We start from the raw sequence: 13,672 nt of genomic DNA, 5'->3' as shown, positions 1-13,672 counted from the left end.
CATGTCAGCACATGTCGGTGAGCAAGTATATATCCCCAACACCCGTGAGGCGTTGGCCAGCAATATGTGTCTCTTCCACCAAATAGCAGAATACCCTGAGGTAGTGGGTGCAATAGACTGCACACATATGCATCAAAGCACCACCCGGTGAGCGGGGTATGGTCTACACCAACTGCAAGGCTTCCCCTCCATCAACTTCCAGGTCATGTGCGATGCCCAGGGCTTAATAATGAATGTGTGTGCTGGCTGCCCTGGAAGCTATCACGATTCCCACATCTGGCATCTGACGCAGCTATACCAGTGATTTGCCAATGGGGACATCCCACACATTCACCTAGTGGAGGATGCTGGATACGCACTGCAGCCATGGCTGATGAAACCCATCAGAAATGCACACACACCCAAACAAGAACTCCATAATGAGGCACACACACAAACAAAAATCATAATACAGCATGTGTTTGGGATGCTCAAGTCATGGTTCCAGTGCCTAGAAACTTCTGCTGGAGCCTTGCAGTACTCACCAACTACATGTACCCAAATTGTCCTTGTATGTGTCATGCTACACAATATGATCATGTGGAAACAGCTGCAGCAGGAACAGCATAAGGCAGGGCCACACAGCCCAACATCATTGCCAAAGCCTGCACAGGCACAGAGTGACTCGGAGGAGGAACAACCTGAGCCTGTCCCAGTAGGCAGAAGGAGGCATGCCCAGTATGCCATGGCCTTGGCAAAGAGGCAACACGTAGCACATACACTGACATGGTAGGGACCCAGGGAATGACACCTATTTCTGACTCGCACATACAGTAAAAGGGATGCCAAACATGACACTACCTGTGCTGAACCATGTATAGGGAGTGTACTATGTGCATCCAACATAGGTAGCTCTGCAGCACCACCCTCAATACTGGAAAACCCACAAGGTAAGTGACTCACACATGCCAGTCGGGGGGGAGGGTCACATACCCAACAACAGTCACAGCCAGCAGGACAGGTGTAGACAAACACAAACAAATGCTGTACTATGGCCTCTGAATGAGGCCTATGGGTAACCCCCCCCCTAGGCCTACACAGACAGACTACAGCAGCCAGGCAGTTGGATGTCAGTTGTGAAGGCTAGCAAGTCAGAAACTAATTTGTAGGTAATTAAAAGCTAAGATCTGTAGTACACTGGTATGCCTCTAGCCAGCATGATAGGTAAGACTATAGATGAAAATGGAGTACCCGATATACCAGTACAGTCCTAGCAAATGTGTACAAGTGTCAGGTGTGTCCCACCATCCTATGTAGACTTATAGTAACAGTCAGGTGTGCCCCCCCACTCCTGTGAAGATATGTAGAAATAGTCAGGTGTGCCCCCCATCTTACATACAAATATTGTAACAGTCAGGTGTGGCCCCCCCAAACCTGTGTAGAAATGTAGAAACAATCAGGTCCCCGCCCCCTGCTATGCAGAAATTTAGCAACAGTCAATGCCAATTGACTGATGGATACTCTGCAGACACATCATGCTACCTGTTGGTGTACAACACAAAGGTCATCACTGCAGTACAAACTACCTAGACTTGATCCACACATGCAATACAGATGGCCATACTGGGCATGCTCACACACTTAAACACATGAAGGCCATGACTGCAAACACCAGTGGACCAGACATATCTGACAGTCACAGTTCTTAGTGCAGACACATGTCAGTATGCACCACTCCTGCCTTGCACACACAGTGGACAGGAATACAGACATATATGTAAGGACAACACACTATAATACGCCAAAGGCAGATGGACATAGATGTGTGGAAGAGGGTGACCATGACAAGGAGCCATCCAGCCCTGTCCCACCCAGCACACAGCCAAAGGGCCCCAAACACATGAGGTGCAGATGTCACCCACTTCAGATAATAGCCATCAGTATCTGTCAGCATTACAGACTATGTGGTGCAGGTGCCAGCTGTGCAACATGACTATAAAAGGAAGTAGTCATGTAGTAGCTGTATACATGTACCTGTGACATATGACCCCATATGTAACCACATGTGGCATGTCTACCCCTAGATGAATGGGTTCTGGCCCATGCATACACTGCCCTCCCCATAGCCCTACTATGACAAGCCTGCTGAGGTTATCCAATGTGAAATACACCCTTGGGAGAGCTGTAGCCTAGTAATCTCCATGGTGTGCCCCATAAATGCGTACTGCTGTAGTATGCTAAAGTAGTTAGGTCGGTGTTCTAACCCCAGACATGCCAATTTTGTGTGTGTGTGTGTGTGTGTGTGTGTGTGTGTGTGTGTGTGTGTGTGTGTGTGTGTGTGTGTCTGACTGTGTAGAGAGCAATGCTTTTTAGGCTACTCACACTCCTTACAATTCATATACTCAACCTTGACAAGGCTGCTGATGTCACCAACCTAAAAATACACCTCTGGGAAATTTGAATCCCAGTAATGTCTGTAGCTCGTCCTGCTGTAGTGTGATAAAGTAGTTAGGTAGGTGTTCTAACCCCAGACATGGCAATTGTGTGTGTGTGTGTTTCTGACTATGTAGAGAGCAATGCTTTTTAGGCTACTCACACTCCTTACAATTCATATACTCAACTTTGCCAAGGCTGCTGATGTCACCAACCTAGAACTACACCTCTGGGAAGGTTGTAGCCCAGTAATTTCTGTAGCATGTCCTGTAACGGTGTACTGCTGTAGTATGATAAAGTAATTAGGTAGGTGTTCTAACCCCAGACATGGTGATTGTGTGTGTGTTTCTGACTGTGTAGAGAGCAATGCTTTTTAGGCTACTTACAATTCATATACTCAACTTTGCCAAGGCTGCTGATGTCACCAACCCAGAAATACACCTCTGGCAAGGTTGTAGCCCAGTAATCTCTGTATCGCATCTTGTAACTGTGTACAGCTGGAGTGTGGCAGTTCTGGATGTTTTGTGTGTGTTCCAATGTCTGTGTACAGAGCAATGCATTATAGGCTAGTCACACACAGTTCATTCCAAATGTCCTACGTTGGTAATCCCACTGATGTCATCCATTGTGAAATACACCTTTGGGGAGGAGCTCTGTCATAATCCCTGTGGTGCATCCTATAACAGTTTTATGCTGTAGTGTGATATAGACCTCAGTCAGGGATTCTATACCCACACATGTCAGCTGTGGATGTTTTGTGTGTGTCTCACTGTCTGTGTAGGGAGCAATGCATTTTAGGCTACTCACTCACAGTACATTTGAAATGCCCTACTTTAGTAATCCTGCTAATGTCATCCATTGTGAAATACACATTTGGGGAAGGAATACTCCAGTAATGTCCATGGCGTGTACTGTAACTGTGTAGTGCTGTACAATAATAAACTAGTTAGGTAGCGGTTCTACACCAAGACATGACAGGTGTGTGTGTGCGTGTGTTTGCCACTCATATCCTGTGTAGAGGGGGTTGTGAGTGTATGACACCTGTGGCCACTGTGGACTGGGATTTGCATATTTCTTATATGGTGGCCCTACTATATATCACAATGTCAACAGTACTGGGATAACAGATATAAAATAGCCGAGAGCTGAGGTGCAAAGCCATACCCATATATGTGACATCAGGGCCAGGCAATGGCAGTTTGCATCTCCAGTATTACCCAGACCATACTCTCTACCCATGTGTCATACACACATATGCCTAGGCAACAGCCAATATGTGGGTAGTACACTGCATATTGGCCACCGATAGTGACTATGGAGTGATAGCAGTGGGCTACAGAGGGGCATGTCACCCTGCCCATCTGTCCAATATGCAAGTACATGCAGACAGTGCACCTCCCCCATGTTCCCCACTGGACACCTGCACCACCTGTGGTGCCTTCACATGTGACCCACAATGGACATACCATGCCTGACATCATAGCCTGTATGGACAGATGCCACTGACATCAGTGAATGCTGTTTGCATGCTATCAATCTAGGAGCAGGGTAAACCTGCTGCCCATTACCAGTTCCTGCCACAGGTAGGCAAGACTAGCACATCTGATGATAATACGTGTTCACAACATGGGCCAGACACCCCAGGTACAGTTCCACATGTCACTGTACATGCATGTGGGAGGGGTGCACATCCTAGGCACCATCCATGTCATGGACTAAGGAACACATACATGGCAGGAGATGCACAGCATTGGCCACACACAATAGTCACCCAGGTGACTGGATTGGGGATACAATACCCACCTGTGTGGGCAAATGCAGAAACTACAGCCCTGGGCCACAATGCAGATCATTGCCATGTGGCCTGATGCCACGGTATACCCATCACCTACCCTTGTATAGTCTGCTGGCACAGTTGACCACCACACACCCATGCAGACATGCACCCATGCATGTCAGTACTGGCACCCAGTGTGTCTGTGTGTGTGTTGTATGGTGTGTATGGCCACATCCACACTCACTACAACCCCCATGGGCATACTGAAGCATGCTGTCCAATGTCTGATGCCTCGTCATAATCTTTGCCCTTATGACCTCCGTCTGACCCGTGTGGTGCATTTGATACCTTCACAGTGATGTGTTGTGGCAATCCCACTACTCATGAGTTGTACTCCTGGCTCTGCCAAGTGTGTCAATGTGTGTATGTCCTTGTGAGACTGTGGCTGTGTTGATGCTGACACCTGTTAATGCAGACAGGCACATGTACATCACCTACCTTATATGTACCATATCCCTGTTGCAGATGTCACTTACCATCATATATATGTTCTGAGTGCTCCACAGTAGGTAACCTATGTGGCACATCCAATAAGTGCATCTAACTGTGATAGTACTACATAGTTGTTGGGGGTTTGATACCCCGTGCTAGTAGGTGTGTGACACAAACATGCTTAGGTTTTACTCTCCCACCCCTCCCTGACAGGTTTTTGCCTCTGTCTGTTTCTCCCACCCCCTCTCTGGTGGATGTGGAGACCCACACCTGCTATGCTTAGGCAGCAGCATGTGTAATTTAAGTGATGCTCATGATCATCTGATGGCATCTTCATGAATTGCAGCCCTTCCCTAGCTGGTTGCATGTGGAACAGCTGTGGTAACATTCCCATAGCCAAATTGTAGGGAAACACACTCCATTATCTAGAAACATCATGGTGGTGTTAGCCCTTTTCATTCACTGTGAGCAGGAACTAGATCTGTTGTTTGGCAAACAGCATCTCAGATGGATTGGGGATTTACCGCTAACAACATACACTGTGGAAAGAGGGCAACAAACAGGAGGGGGGTGTGCCTGACCTGACTACAGACTGTAAGTGTTGCTATACTACATTTGGAGTAATGTTTGTTTGTCTAGATATGGCTGTCATACATGTTGCAATACCTGCCATGTCAGTTCCATGTTTATAAGGAATCCCCATCTGCAGGGTAATCTGCAGACTGGCCAGTGTTGTCCCTTTGGTTTCATGTGTTAGCTACGGAGAATCTATCTGTGGAATGCAGAAGGTGTGAGGATTGCAGTCTGTAGATGGTGAAGGCCATGACAGTTACTGACTTAATATCCCTCATAGGGCATATGTTGCAACAAACCCTGGTACAACAGTAAATGTATGAGGGTATCACAGCAACATGCCATTATTGTCCCTGTGTATGTGCTTCCAGTCACACCTCTGACAACTTTTGTACATATGTCATGCATGAAGTGGTGCATATGTGCCATACACCATAATTAGTGTCATCATATCTGATAGCAAGCCAGTGATATATCAGACTGCTACACATGTTATGTACAGTAAGGGTTATATTTCATGACATAACCTGAACATTCTGTGGATGATTGTACAGTACTGAGGTCTGCGTACTTATGGTGAATGTCAGCAGTGTGTGTATTGTTAATATATACTTTAGCCTGTGTATAGACTGTGGTAGATGTCATTGTTCTAGCTCCCCTCCTATCTGATGTTACATACTGCCCCACTGCATGGTTCCGTATTGGCATACATGTTTGCACGGCCATACGCACACATTTCCCATACTACAGATAGCCATCAGAACAAACTGTGTAGTAGCCCAGTATATGTAGGGTCATTCTGTGAGTGGCACATATGAGGATGATGTAGAACAGAAAGTCCATGTACTGGAATATTATGCTAGCATACCATATGAGGCTGTGGCTGTGTTCACATTGGTTGTGGTTATGCACGTTCACACAGATGTATCTTACCCTGTGCTATGACATGCCCATGAAGCCTGCTATATATGCAGGTACATATGCATTCCCCCATAGGGGTTGTAAGCCAGTGTTGAGCCAGTCTGCCTGTAGCCTGCCCAATGCATTGTTACATGCCTAGCAGCTTAGTGTACTTACCCAGTGAGATGTCATGTGCAGATACTTGTCAGATGTACTGCTGCCATGCCTCCCTTAAACATCATGTATGACAGACAGAGCAGTTGGATGCTGTACAGATGTATGTCAACATCTAGTGTGTAGGATGTGGCCATGGCACCCCTGCACCAGCAGTCAGTATGTGTTTGGCCAGACAGGAGTGTGTGAATGCATAACCCCTGGTGGCAAATGTATACCAGTCGTTATGTGTTATTCCCATTTACATGGCTGTCTACATCCATATTGGCAGGCATATTACACATGCTGTACACTAAGGGCTTATGTGTATACCTCTAGTCTGTACAGGGTGTGTCAGAATTTCCACATATATTGGCCAATATCTCTGCTGCAGTCGACAGGGCCATTACATGCCAGCAGCGGTACATTACAATGATTTCCTTAGGATGACTGTCAGTAGCCAATGGCACACATGTTAGAAGCAGATGTGACCTTCTACACACACACCATGTATGTGAATACAATCCCAGTGACAGTAGCAATAGTGTACTAATATTCCTGCTATACATAACTGACATCCCCTTGCACTATGACTTTGGGACTATAGGGGCTGGGGTAGGGCTGCACTCCAGGACATATGGTGGAAATATATCTACATATACATATCCAGATAGCCATATATATATGTTTACACATGTGTAGTCCTCCCAATTACCACGGTCATGGCAACCACCCACTATAAATCCCTACATCATGTGGGTGTGGTCCCTTTACATTTCCTGTGTGATTGATATCCTACCTGTGTGTGGACATCAGTGTTACAGACAGCATGTAGCAATACCTCTTACAGCAGAACCTGCAGACACAGGCCAAATTCACATTTGGGTAAGGTTCCAGACCTACAGACAGCGTGGGTAGTGTTGTTGTGTGCATTGTATCTTGCTGGTCTTACAGGGTTTCTGTGTACATGGTACGTTTGCATGGAATGTTGTCTGTCTGCATAGCTCCCAACTGTGGGCCTATCCATATGATGCCAAGAGGATTGGCTGTTAGGTTTTGTCTGTGCATCACACAGGCATTGTCCCAGATATATTAGTGGCATTCTGTCTGTTGAGTGCTATCAGTACATGGCTACATCCATTTGTATTTCAATGTCATATTCCTGCATAAGGGTATGCTGCAACAAAAACTGTAACACAAGCAATTTCCAGGGTGTGTAACAGCAATAATGCAAATATGGCCCTATGTTCCTGCCTCTGTCCTCCACATATATGCCAGTCTTTGTTCTGCTGTGATACAGAAAGGGATTGTTAGGTAAAGGCCTATCATTATTTACTGCTAACATTACTGCTATCATCCAAGTCATGACATGGACTCCCACACCAACTGTTGACAATGTCCATACATATGGGGGCAACAGCTGGACAACACATATGTGCCCTTGTACATTCCAGAGGTCAGTGTGTGGTACACAGTGTTCCTTACCCTTGTATAGCCTTTTATGGGGGGGGGGCTCAATGCCATTAACCAAGGTTGTGACACCTTTCCAGGGGTATAACTGTTAAGACAAGGGTCATTCAGTGTGATAGTGAGATGTTAGGTTAAGCAATGTTATGTATGAGATACTCTGACATTACCACAAGTGCTACATTTCCCCCTAGGGTTTGACTACAGGGTGTAATTGGAGGCTGCTGAACTACATCTGTAATTGTTGATTGTTACTTATCTTGAAGGCAAATCCTGTGTCTACTGTTGTACTAATTGAAGGCTTTGGCCTGGACAGCATAGTATGGTATATATCCACATGACTTGCATCTACTGTTTTGTGTGGGCCTTGCATTCATCACTGATTACATATTTCAAAATTTATGTGGTGTAAGTACTGGCATACATCATTGTATAGTACACGAATAAAGGTTATGTGTGTATGCATACCTGTGTGTCATGTCATGCCCTTTGAATTGTGGGTGGGTATATGTTTAATGTAAGTATTCTCATTTGTGGGAATGGTTGCCACACTACAAATTTCACAGGTGGCAGTTATAGGGCTTGTGGCTGAGGGATATACTTTGCACCCAGTACTTCCACACTACTTCTACATATGTATGGCTACTAATACCTTTTGTCTGTGTATATGTGTATGTACCTATATATATCTCATATAACTATATATATATATATATATATATATATATATATATATATATATACATACATATGAACATATTTATGTATCTATATACAATTGATGTTATATGATTATTTGTGAGTTTTATATATATATATATATATATATATATATATATATATATATATATATATATATATATACATATAGCTGCCTATCTATCTACATTTACAGATATATATTTGTCCATATGTCCATGCATGCTCAGCTCATATTTTGGCTTGAACCTCATTCTCTTGGCAATTGACATGGATGATCGCAGCATTGAAGTCAGTAACTAGTGCCGACACTTTTGTGTTTCAGACTTCATCTCTTTCTACATCTTCTTCTGCTTTCGGCTTTTTCCCGGTTAGGGGTTGGCACAGTAGATCATCTGTCCGCTCATGATTGGCAGTGGAGTTTTACTGTGTTGAGTTGCCAGCCCAGCACCCAACCTTCCACAGAAGGCACACACATGCACGCACTCACACCTAGGGACAATTTAGAGTGTCCAATCCACCTACTGCATGTCTTTGTGATGTGGGAGGAAACCAGAGCACCTGGAGGAAACCCACACGACCACAGGGAGGACATGCAGACTCCGCACAGAAGGCACCCCAGCTGAGAATCGAACCGGAGAACCTCTTGCTGTGAGGCGGCATTGCTAACCGCTGCACCACCGTGGCCACCCTTCATCTCTTTCTACATATGTGTTCTAATACATATAACTGTGTAACTAGCAACATTTTAAGTGTATTAGAGCAGTAGTTAACATATATCCCTATTTGTACCCACATTGTGGCATACTTTGTCCAGACTGCTTACATTAACAGGTTGTGTGGTATGATATTACTACATTTAATGGACTGTTGACTGATTGTGCTGCATGATATGTTTGTGAAAACCTCTAGGTAATGTACATCTGCTATGGTTTAGTGGGAAATCATTTTGTGTATGCAGTCCAGAGTCCTGGGTTCGAGCCTTGCAGAGGCAGTTTATTTTGTTGCTGGGCAGAATATGGGCCATTGGATACAGAGTTTTAAGGCACTTTAATGCAGTTGTAAGCGGCTTTGCGTGGGTTTGCGTGGAGCTAAGCACTTCTAACTTCCAGTTACAGTTTCTTATACTCTGTTAGCTTCTAAATTGCTTAACTTGTGTAGGCAGTGCTTAGCCCCATACAAACAGGCTGAAACCCGCTTACTGCTACCTACTCCCGCTTATCCCCTCGCTAATTTCTTTAAAAGAAAATAAAAAAGGGTTGATAGGAAAGTGGTGAAAAAGGGGCACAAAGAGGGAAAGACAGTAGGCAAGATAGCTAGGGATGTGCAGGAAGGGTGTAGGGAAGGTCCATAGCTGCCCATTTCTTCTACAGCAACAGCTGTGCATATGCAATGAAATTGGAGGTATATTTGAACATTCCAACCCCTGGGAGAGGGGTGAGGACAACAATAACATGTTGTGATGCCAATTAGGCCAGATTATATGTGTCCAGTGGACATGTGTGCAAAATGGACATCTATGTATGGGGCGTGATTTTTTTTTTTTTTAAGATGAGAGTGGGATGTTGGGGAAGGAGAGTAAGTATGTCAGGGAGGATAAGTTGGGTAGGATGACAGACAAGACAGACAAGACAGCATACAGGGGTGGCATATGACACATGTGGGGGGGAAACACCTTGGATGGGGAGGGTTGTTTGGAAGTCACAAGCCCATGAGATCCCAAATGGAAACAGTGGGACTGAGGTCCCCACCCATGGGCAATCACCACTGTACCTTCACGGCCCTAAAGGTGGCTGTGCTGGGGGCTGTGTAGGAGGGTTAGGCTCACCCTCTAATTGAGCCACTCGGCCCTCAAGCTGGCATAGCCGGTCTCAAAACTCCATATCGAGCTCCCTACACACCACAGCCCAGACCTGATGATGGGTGACATGTTCCTCTCTGTGCCTGCTCCCAGGGGGGCAAGGCCCACCCCCTGTGATGGTTCCACCTGAAGGTAGCATGAGGACAATGGAGGAGGAGGTCCCAGGCTGGGCCCAGATGTTCTGGTGCCCGGTACCATGGCCAGCTGAGGTGGGACAGGTGAGTCCGCTGGGACCGGCCTTCCCATATGAGCTATGTCGTAGCAGGTTTATGACAGATATGGGTTAGTAATAGTCAACAGCATTCGGGATTAGTTATAACAACATGCATAGGTATTCCCATTAACTCAAAACACCAGATTTAAAACAGTTGCAGAGCAAGCAGAACACATACATAAATGGAACAACAGTGGCTATTACAACAGCATGCAGGTTTCATTGATGGCAACAGGCCACCAAATATGGGTGTATTTTAACATGGCACATGCATAGAAACAAATGTGAATATTTATAAACCATTGGTACATATGTCCCAACATAAGTTTGGAGTGTACACATACCAATTGAGGTGTGTCATTGGGTTATTTTTGCACATATGGTAGGGGTGAGAGAGAGAGTTCAATTAACGACTAATATATCCTTGTAGTTTTCACAACATTCTTATTCACTGCAGTGATCTGTCCCTTAGATGTATTATTACACTACCCAATGGCCTTATATTGTACACTGGTATGCTTATGGATTATTATATACGTGACCTGTGTCTTGCATACAGGTGTGACAAGATTCAGGTGTTAATGCAACATATGTGGAGAATTGCTCTCACACTTTGGCTGAGGTGCTAGAATGACAGGTTTGTTTTCATATACATTCTCTGAGTATGTACATGTCTATCAGTTATATGTCATTAACAGCTGTCTACATTTCTTGGATCATCACACTGATTTTTCAGGGGAGCAGGGTACCAGGCTGATGATGTGGGCCATTTATCTGGACATTCTGGACAAATTGGAACAGTCATGGGGTATGAATATGCATACAACTTTCTATTTGAACATTGTGTACAGTTGGGTATAATTATGCATACAGCTTTCTATCTGAACATTGTAACAAAATCTGTACACTTGTGGGGTATGATATGCATACAACTTACTAGCACTCTCAGGATTCAACCCCCTGCTGTGTGTGACAAACAAAATTACAGTTAACATCACAGTAGACTGTGCTATCAGGGAAATGATGTGAAGCTTTCTACTGTTTTCTGTGTAAGTCTCCCTCACATGTACAATATGACTGACCTCTTGGCACTTCCAACATTATTATATAGAACTTCATACACATTTTATCTGCATACCACAGTGAGGGTAACACTGCTTAATACAACAGTACTATTTATAGCATGCAACAGTACAACAACATATGAAAGAAGAGTAAACAGAAGTACTCCAGGGGTTATACCTTTATTCACAGAATATTACACATTTATTTCTACTGGTACAACACTTTCTAAGGCTTTTATATTTATTTCTTATGACAGTCTATGCTGAATAATTACTAACCTGCCTCGCAACACAGCCTTTGCAACCTAACATCATGGGCTTGTTGGTTCGCAGCCCACTCATCTGCAGCTGTCAGGGAAATGCAGTGATATTTAGCCATACCTATCCATATATACACAAGCTAGGCAATTAGGCAATTATTCACTACTTAGTAGAATGAGTTCTTAGTATTGGGGCATTAGGCATCTGCCGTGACTCCTGGATCCACTGTTCCAGTACATCCTCCCTCCGCCGCTTCACGTCAGCATGGTGGTGCCTGACCTGCTCACCAGTCCAGGGGATACCTGTGGCACTGCTGAGGTCATGGGCGAGACTGTCCCAGGCCTCCATTTTATACTGCAAGCCCTGGTACTGGCCCTGCAGTAGTCTCTGCTCATGGTGTTTTACCAGGAGCCATACCATGAATTTTGACTCCTGGATGCCCCAGCACTGCACTCTAAATCGAGTGCCTTCACCCACACCAGCCATTCTGCCTGCAGTAGGAAGCTACAACCAGTTATGGGAAATATTCCCACCTGTGGGGTTTAAATACAGCCAATTTCCCACACTTTTCTGTGATTGGACAGTTTTGAAAAGTCTAAGTTATGGGCACATCTGCTTACCTAAGGTTGGCATTGCTTAAAGAGGTATACTACTAGGCAGATTGAATTGGCTCCCCTACACATTGCTTACACTTGCTAAGTTAAGCTGTGCTGCTGTTAGCATTGCTTAATAGTTAATCAGCACTATATTTGCCTTTTGGCAGTGATTTATTCTTCAGAGGTTATATATGTGTCTGGTATCCGTGATTCATGTGTACATCCACTGCATGGGGACCTGGGGACTTCTACACTTTATTACAATAACACCTCAAATCTATGCTTACTGCAGTACTCTAGTTCACATATTTATGTTCTGTGGCAGGTTATACAACATCACACTGTACATAGATTCAGTTCACATGTTTGGTTTGATTTTCCTGTGGTGAGTATTAGTTTGCTGATACCTCATTTATATGTATTTATATGATGGCTTAGTTGTTAACTACTGCAACTGTAGTGTACAGGATCCTGAGTTCAAGCCTTGCAGAAGCAGTTTACATTGTCGCTGGGCAGAACATGGGCCGTTGGGTACAGAGTGATTATGGCACTTTAAAGTAGTTGCAAGTGGGTGTGCATGGGTTTGCATGGAGCTAAGCAACGCTAACCTCCAGCTACAGTTTCTTACACTCAGTTAGCTTCTACTTTGTTTAATCTGTCTAGGCAATTCTTACCCCTGTGCAAAGACACTTAAACATGCTTACTAGTGCTTATATATTATTATTACTGCTTATTTCTGCTTAAACCTGCTTACTAGTGCCTTATTCATTATGACACTGACACTTCACACGTGCATTTAATGCAGTACTCCAATTCACATTTCAATGTTATTTAGTAGGTTATACAGCAAATAACTGTAAAGAAATGTTCATATACAGATTTCACATGGAAAATGGTATGTGCTGCAGTGGGACTCGAACCAGGAATGCCAGTTCATGAGGCAAATGCTCTGACCACTACACTACTGCTGTGCTGCTTCATTTGCATATATCTTCCTTATTATCCTCTTCAGCCTTTTAAGCTGCTTTAACTGTAGCTAAGCAATGGGCAAACCCGTGCACCTACGGTTAGCTGTACTTGGAGTTTAAGAAAAAATAAAGGGGTTTCTTATTTTTATTTTTATGTCCTGTTGATGTTGTATACACGGGGGACTGTTGGTAGGGATATGAGGACACCTATGAGTGGTCTCGCTCATTTATTTAC

This window comes from Protopterus annectens, chromosome 2.part1, assembly GCF_019279795.1.
Source record: "Protopterus annectens isolate FY-2018-M chromosome 2.part1, PAN1.0, whole genome shotgun sequence".
Lineage (NCBI taxonomy): Eukaryota > Metazoa > Chordata > Ceratodontiformes > Protopteridae > Protopterus > Protopterus annectens.
This window is presented reverse-complemented; position numbering follows the sequence as displayed.